We start from the raw sequence: 14,295 nt of genomic DNA, 5'->3' as shown, positions 1-14,295 counted from the left end.
GCTGGATTCAAAAAAGAGGGAAAAAGAGAAGGGGAAGAGAGGCTTTATTTTTTTATTTTCTATTAATTAATTTAATCTGTTATTCTACATGGCAAATTTGGTGGGCTTAACGCCTGCTACATCAGTGGTTACTAAAAAATTAACGAATTTCTTAACAAAGTTTTAGTATTGTAACGAATTTATAAATTGACGTATGAAATTTTAATGTTTAAAAAAAAAGTATGATTTTGTTATATGACCAAAAAATTGAGATGTTAAAATATTATTTACCCTTTATTTTTACATCCAATGTCCTACATTTGATTCCTCCTCTTCAATGCAGTTTGAATTAAAAAATATGGTCAATGGGTATTTTGAAAAGTCAATTTTTATCTAGGAAAAAAGTGCACCACACAAGTCATACTCAAACCATTAGATATAGTTGTACTCAAATCAATAATATTCATAGTACTAATAAAGTAACCTAATAAAAGATGTAGGCCTGACTTAAAGTTTTGTGCTCGTACTTAAGCTTAAATTCCTTTCTCCGTAATTAGAATAGTAAATTCCAATAAAGCATACAATACTCAAGAAAGGGATCAAAGTACAGCAATGAAGTGAGTGTGATCACTCTAAAAACGAGTGATCGAATTGCTGAGAAGAGCAAATTCAAGTTGCAGGTTTTTATTGCTTATTACAGAACTAAAGACTTAACAAAACTACTATTAATTTAGAAATAGAGCACCCAATTTCAGGCATTTATATATCCTGATTAAGGAAGGAGGCAATTTTCTTGAGCAAAGCCACAGCATTGTCTCCAACTGGATTGTTCAAATGGAATACATGGTCCTCCTCCTTAGACTCCACAACCTCCACACTTCCTCCCCACTCACTTTTCCTCAATAAATCACTATAATACCAACCCCTTTGCCTCAACGCATCTTGCTCAGCAACACAAACCAGCACTCTCTCTGCCCCTAATTTCGACAGCTTCGGATCCTTTCCGGGGTTTATAAGCAGGTCATCCGCTCCGCTAGTAGTCGGATAAGCGAACCGCCATATAGCCTCAACCCTTGCCCTATTCTCAACCACATCAGTCTCACCCTCAATTGGTTCTGAACCCCAAAAATAAGGATGCACCAAAATAATACCTTTGAGATTGACACCAACCAAACCCTCATGCCCTAACCTCACAGCCATGTGATGAGCTATGTTAGCCCCAGCACTGTCACCAGCAAAAAACACACTTTCGAAATCGGCATAGGAATTTAGCCACTCTTCAGGCCCTTGCCCTTCAATATGGGATTCAACCCAACCGAGAGCAGCCCATGAATCATCATACCCTAAAGGCAGAGGGTTCTCTGGGGCCTTCCTGTAATCAACAGAGACAGCAACAACATTTGCCTCGGCAACTAGGGTTGTGAGATAGTTGTGGTAGTAGGCACAAAACGGTGACCCCATGCAAAACCCACCCCCGTGATAGTAAATAAGGAGAGGAAGCTTTGTTGAGTTTGTGGTAATTTTGGTTTTGGGGATGTAGAGTCTGGCTGACACGCCAGTTTCGGCAGAAATCACGGCATCCTTACATTCGACGCCTGTTTGTGGATCGAGTGATGTGGGAACAACATCAGTGCCTGAAAGTCTCTCCACTCTACCATCTTTGTATATTTTGAGGAAGGGAGAGAAGTCTCGAGCCACTTCGTTGCTCAAGGCTGAATCCATGGAGGCAGATGAAGACGATGACAAGCTGATGGTGTCGGGTTTTCTGTGCGGGAAAGAAGGGAGAGGGAAGAGAGGGAAAGATAGATTTGTGAATGAAGATGGGGTTTTTGGTTTTGGCCATAAACACATGGATAGGCCATAACATGTTGCCATCGGTCTCTCCTCACCAGCCAACCAGCAAATACAAAAGGTCAGAATATTATCTCTCCAGCATCTAGATGCTAGCCAATAAAAATGTGAGTTGTGTAGCTTGGGACATCCACTTGATACATTCACTGCCCTGATATATAGGCGTCTCCCAAACTCAAAACTATCTGTTAATTTAAGACTGCCTAATAAAAACAATGGAAAAAAGGGTCTCTGCTAAATAACCATTAATACTATTTGTTGCAGTCATATTTAGAATAGGAATGTGATTGTGTAAATCCTAGTGGATCTATGAATATTTCTTATATTCCTATTTACCTATTAGAGTTGTAATCCTAATATTAATAGTTAATTCTCTATTAGGGTTGTAATCCTAAAAGGGTAAGGATTCTACCTATCATACTACTATAAATAAAGGCATAATGAAATGATACAACACACACCTCACAATTAAATCTCTCTCTTTTCTCTCTTATCGTCGCCAGCCTCCCCCTCTCTATTTCCTTAGAATAGTTTAGTCAAATAAGCCTACAAAACATTATCAGTACGCTCTTACCAGAAGCTAAGGAACTGAAGGATCATAGAAGAAGGCTCTCTTCTACAAAAATTCAAAGGCTTTTATTTGTTTTCTGCTAATCAGGTACGCTTAAAATAAAGTAAGACAATTGAAACGTCCATGAAGCATGAAAACATTCTCCATGACACATGAACCCCTTATATTTATATTTTCCTTCCGATATATATATATATACGTTTCTTGCATTACGCAATTATTTTCCTATGTGGAATTTGTGAGTCAAAGCATATAAATAAATTAGAAGCAATTTAGGTTTCTTAAACCCTAAAGAAGGCGAAAAAAAATGTATGGGGAATTGTGCAGCATAGCCGCCATACCACCATCGTGGCACCGCCGGACCACCGCTGGCCTGAATCCCATTCACATGGAGCATATCATGACATGGTGTCGTTTTGACACCCTTGGACCACATGGCAGCAGCCTCTGCGCTTTGCTACGCATACCCAAACACATCAGGCCTTCTTGGCCCGTTGTTTTGTGAGTCTTTAGCCCAATTCAACAGCCTAGTGTTGCTAGGCTTCCTTTTGCCCCATGATTGGATTGCCTGCAACAGCCCGTAGCCAACTGGGCTTTGCCCCAGCTTTCGACCCACTTGCCTGCAACCTTTGCTGCTGAGCTTGGCTTTCCCAGACCCAACCCACGGCCAACTTTTGCTGGGCCTGCCCCATGTCCACCCATTCAACCCAAATGTCAGTAGCCATGTTTGCTGGGCTCCCCAACCACACGTTCTGAGGCATGCAGCCCTTCCGTGACCCGTTTGTCATTATTTTGCTTCCACGATCGACACTAATCCATTGAATTAATTAAAAGTGATATGTAGTCCATTAATCTGATAATTAATCCAAAATTATTGACCTGAATATCACGTTTGGGCATTAACGATCAAATAATTTATTTGTATACTTTGAACCATTGACATCCTTTCATAGTCCCGAAGCTCTCACTTGAGTTCCTAAAGCAACTCAAATCCACTACACTTCAATCAACATATTACATTATGTATTCTTGCAGAAACCTTTCCTTTATGAACTAATCGTTCATAAAACTAAATTGAACCTGTAGTTTCATATTTAGTCCTTTGAAACCTGAAGTTTTCACTCAAAACTTACCACATGAAACTTGTAGCTTTCATGTTTAAATTAAACCAATACATGTCTATAGAACCTGGATGTTCTACAATGGATGTCTATAGATTATCATATGACTAACTACATTTTGTTGTACCCTCCATCTTAGGGGCATGTCGAACTTAAACAAGCTCGATTTCACCACTCTGGAAGTATTTGGAAGAAACTGCCAGAAGTGGGTTCAAGATACGAAGCTCCATCTTACTGTAAAGGGTATTAGAGCCACCATCGAGGCACTTGCCGATGACAAACCCGTCGATGAAGCTCAGAAAGTTACTGCCATGATCTTTATTTGAAAACACATCCATGATGCACTGCAGACCAAGTACCTCACTGAGGAGGACCCACACACCCTCTAGCTTGCTCTGGCTAATCATTTTGATCACCAGAAAGACATTTACTTGCCTGAAGCAAGACACGACTGGCAACATTTATGCCTCCAAGACTTTAATTCTATGAATGAATACAACTCTGAAGTTTGTAGAATTCGATCACTGCTTAAGTTTTGTAAATAGGACTTAACCGAACATGATCTCCTGGAGAAGACCTATTCTACCTTTAATGCCACCAATATTGTCCTGCAGCAACAATATAGGGCACAAAGTTCACCAAATTTTTGGATTTGATCTCTATTTTACTTATCGCTAAAAAGCATAACCAACTTTTGACGAAGAATCATCAAGCTCGACCCACTGGCTCTAACGTTACGCCTGAAGCGCATGCGACCAATTATAGCAACCACAAATGACGAAAGAATCGTCGTGGCTGTGGTAATGGGCCCCACCATAGGCCCAAGGTCAACAGAGCCAAGGCCCACCCAAGGGAGGAAATTTGACACAGAAGCGCCAACCCCTTACCCCGAAAGCCCTAAACTTTAAGAACAAGGGAAAAACTACCGTTCAATCGGCTTCCACTAAAATGGGCATGTGCTACCGTTGTGGATCAAATGATCATTGGTCACGCGTATGCAGAGCTACCCCTGAGACCATTGCTAAGTATCATTCCCGTCATGGGTCTAACTTTGCACGTGTGGAACATCCCGAAGATGCTACTACATCCATGGAGATATCAGATTTATAAGAGGCATCAACTCTTACGGACGAATAATTTTTATTCTTCTAGACATATTTTAGGGTGTTTTACCCTGAGCGGCCGAACCCACTAGGAGTGGCCGTCCCCCTCCCCCCTAATTTTTTTTAGGTTAATGGTTTAATTTTGGACAAGTTTTCTAAGTATTTGGAATAATTTGTTTGGTTTTGGTTTGTTTTGAATTATGGATTGTTATTTTATGGATATTATTTCTCGAATTGATTAATTGAATGAATGGAATTATATTTATGCATGTGACCAATTCAATCAATTTATTTCTAGGTATGTCTAGTGGGGAAGTTAGTTGTCTGGTTAATAGTGCTACCACGCACACCATATTGCATGAGTGACACTTTTACTAACTTCGTACCTCAGAAAGAACCTCTAATGACTCTCTCAGGCTCATCCAACATGATTGACGGATACGGAAAGGCCCGTATCATGTTGTCTAATGGTACAGTCTTAACCATTAAAGAGGCTCTCTATTCTTCACATTCTGGAAGAACGCTGCTAAGTTTTAGAGATATTCGAGATAATCAATATCATATTGAAACTACTGAAAAGAATGGTTATGAATTTCTTTGTATCACTTCTTATGAGTATGGCCAGAAGCATATTCACGAGAAGTTGGAACATCTTTCGAGTGGGTTGTACATCACAACCATTTGCGGCATAGAAGCACACCATGTGGCCAACCCTGTGCTTAAGTTCCAGAGAACTTTGCTGCTTTGGCAGGACTGTATGGGAAATCCTGGACGTGACATGATGCACCATATCCTCAAATCATCACATGGGCATCATTTAACTCCCTACGTTGGATTCCCGCCATGCAAAGCTTGTTCTTTAGGGAAGTTGAATACTCAATCCTTGATTAGAAAGATTTTTCACAACCCTCCTAAGTTTCTTCAGAGGACTCAAGGGGATATTTGTGGACCTATCGAACTAAAATACAAACCATTTAGATATTTTATGGTATTGGTTGATGTATCGACACGATGGTCACATGTTTGCTTGTTGTCCACACGCAACGCTGCATTTGTGAAACTCCTAGCACAAATTATTAAGCTCAAGGCTCACCACCCTAATTATCCAATCAAGTCAATTTGACTAGATAATGCTGGAGAGTTTACGTCACAGACTTTTGACTATTATTGCATGTCAATAGGGATTGAAGTCAAACATCACGTACCCCATGTTCACACCTAAAATGGCCTGGCAGAAGCTGTCATAAATCGCTTTCAATTGATAGCTCGGACTTTGGTTATGTGAACCAAACTGCCAGTATTTGCTTAGGGCTATGCAATATTGCATGCAGCTATGCTGGTTCACCTGAGGCCCCACTGCTACCCAACCTCATTCACCGTTACAGTTGATTACTGGATATGAGCTTGATGTCTTGCATTTACGTGTGTTTAGGTGCGTAGTCTATGTGCCAATAACGCTGCCACTAGGTACCAAAATTGGTCCTTAGAGAAAAATGGGAATCTATGTTGGTTATGATTCACCATCAATCATTCGCTATTTAGAGCCCTTGACAGAAGATCTCTTTACTGCATGTTTTGCGGATTGCCACTTTGATAAGACAGTCTTCTCGTCGTTAGGGGGAGATAAGCATGTTAACGTTCTTGGAGAACACCGCGAATTATCGTGGTATGCTCCTACTATGTCTCATTTAGATCCTTAAACTGCCCAGTTTGAAACTGAGGTGCGACGAATTATAGATCTTCAGAGCATTGCTCAAAGCATGTCGAATGCTTTTACTGATCTAGCTAAGGTGACAAGATCACATATACCTACTACAAATGCACATACAAGGATAGACGTACCCTGCGTACATCGTAACATCGCCTAAGAAGGCCGGACCGTCCTCGAAGGTGGGGAGGCTGCACCTTCCACATGGCCTTTTAGATTGACGGCTAGCCAATCATCTGCTTCGACCCTGAAGCATGGTAGACCCCCTTAGTTCAAAGGATTCATAACCCCGGAAGAGGAAATCGGCATCAACTAGTGACCCTAGTTTGAATCCGACCATTGCTTACTCATCTGCTCTAACGCATAAGGTTATTCTAGAATACGATGATGTGTTAGATGAGATAACCCGACGTCTTGAGAATCGTGAGATTTATACGCACACAAATTAAACCCTCTTTTTATCAATTGTAGTAAGTATGTAAGTAGGGATCGTTCTGGACCGGGGATTAGGAGGGATTGTTAATCACTTGGATTTGACTCAAAAACGTAAAAACACAATATAAAACACTATACTAGACTCAAAGAATGCAAAACTAAACTTTAAAACACTAAGACAAACCAAAAGACTCAAAACAAGTTCAAAAGACTCAAAACTGCCTAAAAACACTAACTGGGCAGTTTCTGACCTTAAACCCAATTTTGGACGAATTTAAGATTATGACTTGATTCAAAACACTTTAAAACATAAACTAAACAGATTCTAAGCACTAAAGAACAAGAGAGTAAAAGGGGGTTTTGATTTGACGAAATTAAACTAAATGAACAGATTGTAATTAAAGGCAGAATGTAAATATGAATGTGATGGAAATATGGATGGAATGATAGCTAGAAGGTTCTTCTCCACACATGTTACACTTGCATACAAGATTGATTTTCAGTTGGTCTTTCGATAAATTATGAAACTCAACACCCCGAGTTAATTAGGTCCGCTTAAATTAACCGTCAAGTTCTCCTTAAGTTAATGAATTGGATGGGTTTGCGCAACGCAATTCACAACATTCTCCAAAAGTCCTTTACGTGAACAACACAATAAAGATACAATCAAAGATCATTAAGCATCATGAAAACTATAAGTGTTGACGAGGCCTTCGTTTCTATGAAAAGCATGAAACTAGTGCCAAGAATTCATTTAACGCGATTGTTTATAAGCAACCTCCACTACTTGTGAATATAAGTTCATAACGATTTGGTGAAACTCACTTATATTCTAGCGTCATATTCATGCATGAAAATTAAGCGTGCACTCTCAATAAACATACATAAATAAGTTATCAATCAAACGGTTAAACAAATTGAATCCACAACTTATGAAATTCCAACCAAAGGTAATCAATTCATATTGCAAGCATAAACATAGTTTCGAATCACCCCGTAGCTAAAAGGGGTTTAGTTCCTCATAACTTTGAAATCAAAGAAACACCTAAACATTCCAACAACTCAAACTTGAATTGTATGAACGTTTAGGCACTCTTCTCTTCCATTCCTCATACATACAAAACAAAGAGAATTGAATTTAAACATTGAAATCAAAGAAACACCTAAACATTCCAACAACTCAAACTTGAATTGTATGAACGTTTAGGTCCTCTTCTCTTCTTCGTTGTTGTAGCACAAGGTCTAAGGTGAGTTTTGGGATTATGGATGATGTAGAATGATAGGTTTTGTGGAATGGTGAAGGAAGTGATGGTGTGAAGTGTTTTGGAGGGATGGGGAGTGGTTGGAGTGGCTGCAATTGAGGAGAAAAACTGCAGAAAATGGAATGAATATGCACGGCAAGGGTGTTTGTCTTGTGTGTTGTGTTGTGGTGAATGGAATGAATTGTATGAATGTATTGCATGGTTTTATAGGGAGAGAATGGATGGGAGAACATGTGAATGGCAGCTAGGAATGATTAAAGAAGGGAATGCATGTTGAATGACAACTAGATTGGTTGGTGGAAAGCTGAAAATGCAAATGGGAATGCTGGAAATGCAAGGGTGGCCACGGCATGGGTGTGTTTGTGTGTTGTGGCTGATTTGTTTGTTGGTTAAAGATGCATGTGGATGAATTATACAATGGGAAAGTATGTGATTGACAACTAGGGTGAATGGTGGCTACAATGATGAAGTGTGATGGCTGAAAATGGCAAGGGAAGGCACGGCAATGGGTTGGTTTGTGTGATTGTTTTGTGTTGTGAATTATGATGAATGCATGTGGATTAAAGAAGAGTATGGAAGTGAATAAATCATAATAGGGCTGCAAGTTTAAAGGGCTAGGGTTTAAGTACATAGAATGGGCCTAAAATAGGTTGGTTTGCATGGCATAGAATGTGTTTGTGTGCATGTGGCTGAAATTGGTGGGTTATGCATGGGTTAGGGCCTTTGTTTTATGTCCTAAGGTGCATACAAGGCCTTCAATTTCATCCAACATTTTGGCTTCAAGCATAAGCTATCCATCTTTAGCCCAATAGTTCTCCAAAAGGCCCAAAATGCACTTCTTTGCTCCTTTAGCCCTTAGAACCTGAAAACATACGAAACTAACTTAAAAGACATAAAGAACTAAGAAATAACAACGTAAATGTACGAGAACAAGCCATCTAAGTTGCCTAAATATGCTCCTATCATGTTTAGGCATGTAGCTTATACTCTACCACATGTAAAGCCCGCGAGCTACATGTGGGTTTTCATGAGAAAGCGTAATGAGAAGAATGAAATGGTGCGATACAAAGCACGCCTCGTAGCACAAGGCTTCTTTCAATACCCTGGGATTGATTATGAGAAGACGTATTCCCCCGTAATGGACATCATAACGTTCTGCTATCTTATCAGTTTGGTAGTTTCCGAAAAACTGAATATGTAGATTATGGATGTGCTAACTGCGCATCTCTATGGGGATCTAGATACGGAAATATACATGAACGTTCCAAAAGGACTTCCATTGATTGGTTCAAATAGTTCTAGACCACGAATCACTCTCTATTAGATTGAGGAGACCACTCTATGGATTGAAACAATCCGGGTGGATGTGGTATAACCGTCTGACTGAATATTTAACAAGTCAGGGTTATGTGAACAATGAATTATGCCCATGCGTGTTCATAAAGAAGTCACATTCCGAATTTACGATGGTTGCAGTTTATGTCGACGACGTGAACCGCGGAACTCTTGCAGAGGTTGAGGAAATTACCGCGCACTTGAAATCAAAATTTGAGATGAAAGATCTTGGGAAAACTTGATATTGCCCTGGCCTAGAGATCGAGTATTGTTCGGATGGAATCCTAGCATATCAATTGAACTACACCCAAAAGGTCTTGCAACATTTTAATAAGGATAAAGCAAAGCCTTCGAGTACTTCTATGGTTGTTTGGACTCTAGATGCTAAACGAGATCTCTTCCATCCCTAGGAGGATAAGGAAGAGATTTTGGAGCCTGAAGTTCCATACTTAAGTGCAATTGGGGCTTTATTGTACTTGGCTCAATGTACTAGACTCGACATCTCCTTCACTGTTAATCTTTTAGCTAGATACAGCAACACGCCTATACGCAGACATTGGAATGGTGTTAAAGACAATTTTCACTACCTCAAAGGTACGACGAATTTGGGCTTGTTCTACACCCACAAACCCTCGAGAGGAGCCGCCGTCCCTTTGGGTCCTCAGGTTGATTCCTGCCTTGATGGTTGCGTAGATGTTGGATATTTGTCTAACCCATATATGGCACATTTTCAAACGGGCTATGTCTTTATCCTTTGAGACACCACTATATCTTGGAGGTCTACCAAGAACACGCTAGTTCCAACTTCTTCAAACCATGCTGAGATTCTCGCCCTGCATGAAGCATCGCGTGAATGCTTTTGGTTGAGAGCAGTTATGGAATATATTCGAAGCACTAGTGGTCTTACTTCCATGGTTGACCTTCTTATGATGATCTTTGAAGACAATGCAACATGTATCGAGCAATTAAAGAAAGGATACTTCAAGGGAAACAACACCAAGCACATAGCGCCAAAATTTTTTTATTCTCACCAACAACAACAGCATCAGAACATTGAAGTCAAGCAAATATGTTCCCAGGACAACCTGGCCAATCTCTTCACCAAGTCATTGCCCAAGTCTACTTTTCAGAAGCTCGTCCAAGGAATCGGTATGCGTAAATTATCTGAATTGAATCGCTTGTAGTTCTTTTATTTGGAAGTTATGTCTAACTCAGGAGGAGTATTTGGAAGCATACTCATTTGATCTTAATGTACTATTTTTCCTACAATTAGGAGCATTTTTCCCACTGAGTTTTTGCTACCTAATGAGGTTCTAATGAGGCACCTATCCAGGGATGATCATACTCCGTTGAGTTCACCACTTTCGTCCTCTTTGACGTTTGTTTTAGACATTATACATACTTCTCTCTTTTCTCCTTAGTCTATGGGTTTTTCTCCCACCTTGGGTTTTACCATAGCAAGATTTTGTTAGTTTTACTACCAATGCATACTTTCTTATATTTGAGACTCGCATTCTACCTTATCTGCTGAAGATCCGATTCGACGTTTGTTTGAGTATTTACACACTCAAGGGGGAGTGCTGCAGTCATATTTAGAATAGGAATGTGATTGTGTAAATCCTAGTGGATCTAGGAATATCTCTTATATTCATATTAGTAGTTAATTACCTATTAGAGTTGTAATTTTAAAGGGGTAAGGATTCTACCTATCCTACCATGGGGTGATACAACACACACCTCACAATTAAATCTCTCTCTTTTCTCTCTTATTGCCGCTGGCCTCCCCCTCTCTGTTACTCTATAATAATTCAATCAAATGGACCTACAACACTATTTTGTTTTTAATTTTTAACTTTCATTTTTTGTGACATAAATAAAGAGAAAGAAAGTGAGAGAAATGAAGAAAGAAGAATATAGTAGTGGATGAAATGTATATGAAATGGGAAACAAACTAACAAAACTACATACCATTAATTGTAAAATTTTTTGAAGTTGTTTCCACGTTTAAGTTTCCATTTTCATATATTCTTCTATATTTTCTCTCTCATTCGTCCCAACCTCTACTCATTTTTCTACATTCATTTTTACTGTATACTTTCTCTCGATCTACCTTTGGGACAAAAAACAAAAAACTAAGAATGAATTTGGTATCAAATGAGCTAAGAATGAATTTGGTATCAAATGAGCTTTAATGTTTACATAAAATTCTCCTGTACTGTCTAGATTTTTTTTTTTTTATAAATAAAATAAAGAGGACGTCTTGTTCGCTCTGATCGTTTGTGTGTTGCTATTGCAGTTGATTGACTAGGACAAGAGAATCTTGGAGGTTGGTGCATTTGTCATGTGATCAATCATATATAGGAGAAAGCCAAAAATATTTCTGACAAAACTGATGGACATGAGCAAGGGGGACCGATACTTTGAGTGGCATTGAGGACCACTTTCCAATGAAATAATCACTCACTTTAGATCGAGCTTGTTGGGTAAGTACTGCAATTTTTCTTTAGACATGGTATAGATGCCGTCTCTAATCTCTATGGGATGTAAATCGTGATTCTTTTTTTTTCTTCTCAAATATGACTCCAGGGGCTGTTTGAATAAGGAGTTTGGCCTGTTTGGAAACTCAAATGAGTGTATTAGATTATTATTTAAATGTTGATTAACATGCTTATTTCATATTAGTGACATATAATTTGGTTTGTAAATTTAATTTAACATTGTATTGCATTAATATGTGTTCGAAAAAAATTGCACCATACAAATCACAGTTGAGCCCCATGGTCCACGGATATAGTAGTACTCCCTCAATGATGCAAATTTATTATATTATCATTGTAACGTACAATAATCAACGATGAGAATTATCACTCCAAATTCTGAAACAAGAGTACTGTTTCAGTTGATGGAAATAAAAAACAAGTTCAGAAGAGAATGCCCTAAGGCCATACCTTTGTTTTCAGCTTCTACACTAGGATGAGCAACCACATTTTGTTTCTTACTCCTCCATGTAACCAAGTTACGCCCAACGAACGTAAAGTAACCTAATGTTGAGCGCTTATTGTCCACTGAACCTGCCTAGTCTACATCAGTATAACCTTTAGCTTTAAGATGATTATTCTTTTTAAACAAAATTTTCTTTGCCCAGACTTCCCTTCAAATATTGCAAAATCCTCATAACTACATTCATATGTTATTCTCTAGGATCAAGCATGTATTGGCTCATTATGCTCAAGGCATAGACAAGGTCCGGTCTCGTGTGCTCCAAGTACATTAAATGGCCTACTAACCTTCGGTATCTCCTTTTGTGAGCTGGTGCTTGATTAGGATCAACACTAAGCTTCAATCCTTCCTTTGATGGTGTAGCTACTGGCTGACAAGCTGACATGCCAGCTTCGTGCAACAAATATAATATGCTTCATTTGAGATAAGACAATTCCAAAACTGCTTCTCGAAACCTCGAATCCCTAGAAAATATTTCAGGGATCCAAGGTCCTTCATCTCAAATTCTGTAGGCAAGTATCTTAGCAAGGCCGTATGTTCTTCTGGATCATTCCCTATTACCACCATGTCATCTACATACACAATAAGTGCAGTAAGCTTCCAATTTCATTTTTTTTCAAAAGCAGACAAAGTATGATTGGAGTTACTTTGTCTGTAACCAAATGCTCTGATGGATTTTGTAAATCTTCCAAACCATGCTCGAGGGGACTGCTTCAAACCATACAAGGATTTCTTCAACCTGCACAACTTTCTTTTGTATTTATCTAGAGCACTATATCCTAGTGTAAGATTTGCAGCTAAGGACAATAAAACGCGGTGTTGATCTTGGCCACTAGGCAAATGTATATGTATAGTCGATTCCATATTTTTTAAGTGTACCATTTTGCTACTAGTCTTGCCTTGAAACAATCGACCGTCCCATCAACTTTGTATTTCACAGTGTAGACCTATTTGCATCCCACAGGTCTCTTGCCAGTTGGCAAGTCTATGATTTGCATTCCTCTTCAAAGGCTTCAATTCTTCATTCATTGCTGCTTGCCAACATCGTCGGCTAAAACCTCCTACACTATGTTAGGCATAGATACTGTAGATAATTGATACATTAATAACTAATTTGATTATGACAAATGACTGGTAGACACATAATTACTTAACGGGTATAACACATTAGATTAGGGTCGGGTTTATTTATCATATACCTAGTTTTGTATTTAGGGTCAAGTTCGTAAGTAAGTTTAGGAATCCTCAATTGACATAATTAGGGAAACAATGTGGTGGTCATGCATCCAGGATCAAAGATGATTGATTATAAGTATCATGGCTAAAGAGTGGCAAGACCAATTGTGAGGTAGTTGGTGGCACTAAGTCGTCCAACGGTGAGTTGTCCAGCAGAGAGGAAGGCAGTGAGTTGTCTGGCTGTGTCAGCTCATCGCTTTCGAGGTTTTCAGCATTGTTTTCATGTGAATGACCACTTGGCTCCAAAACATTACTACTTGATTCCAAGTCAATCACATCATTATTTTATTGTGAATATCACCACTTGTTTCCAAGACGTCACCACTTAAATCTAAATGATTCACAACATTAATATTTGGAACATTATAATCAAGAGTTTGAACTCCTATCTGATTCTCCCCCTGAAGTGGACTTATAATTGGTAAAATACATATTGTTTTCATGACATGCAATATCCATGATGACAAACAAATTTTTCATTGGAGGGTGATAGTAATGATATTCGTTTTGATTGGAAGCATGTCCCACAAACAAACACCATAAGGCTTAAGTTTCAAGCTTACTCCATTGCTATTTATGGAGATAAGCGAAGGCCACAATCCAAATACGTGGGGTGAAAGATTGGGGGTTCAAAGAACATCAACATGTGATAAGAAAACCTGAAATGGTGCTTGAAAATCAATTTATCAGGATA

General features: G+C 39.0%; 1 long non-coding RNA gene and 1 pseudogene across 2 annotated transcripts; one reads left to right on the top strand and one right to left on the bottom strand.

Moving 5' to 3' along the window:
* Window positions 1–506: 506 nt before the first annotated feature.
* Window positions 507–2,283, bottom strand: LOC148693486 (putative carboxylesterase 12 pseudogene; annotated as a pseudogene). The gene has a single exon (XR_015952571.1). The product of XR_015952571.1 is annotated as a putative carboxylesterase 12 pseudogene (transcript).
* Window positions 2,284–2,405: 122 nt separating this feature from the next.
* Window positions 2,406–12,041, top strand: LOC148693485 (uncharacterized). The gene is made up of 2 exons (XR_015952572.1): window positions 2,406–2,488; window positions 11,662–12,041. It is a non-coding gene; the product is annotated as an uncharacterized LOC148693485 (long non-coding RNA).
* Window positions 12,042–14,295: the final 2,254 nt, after the last annotated feature.

Source organism: Pyrus communis, chromosome 10, assembly GCF_041283825.1.
Source record: "Pyrus communis isolate YQ-2024b chromosome 10, ASM4128382v1, whole genome shotgun sequence".
Taxonomy (NCBI): domain Eukaryota; kingdom Viridiplantae; phylum Streptophyta; class Magnoliopsida; order Rosales; family Rosaceae; genus Pyrus; species Pyrus communis.
Note: the sequence above shows the minus strand (reverse complement) of the source record. Positions and strands in the feature narration are given on the sequence as shown.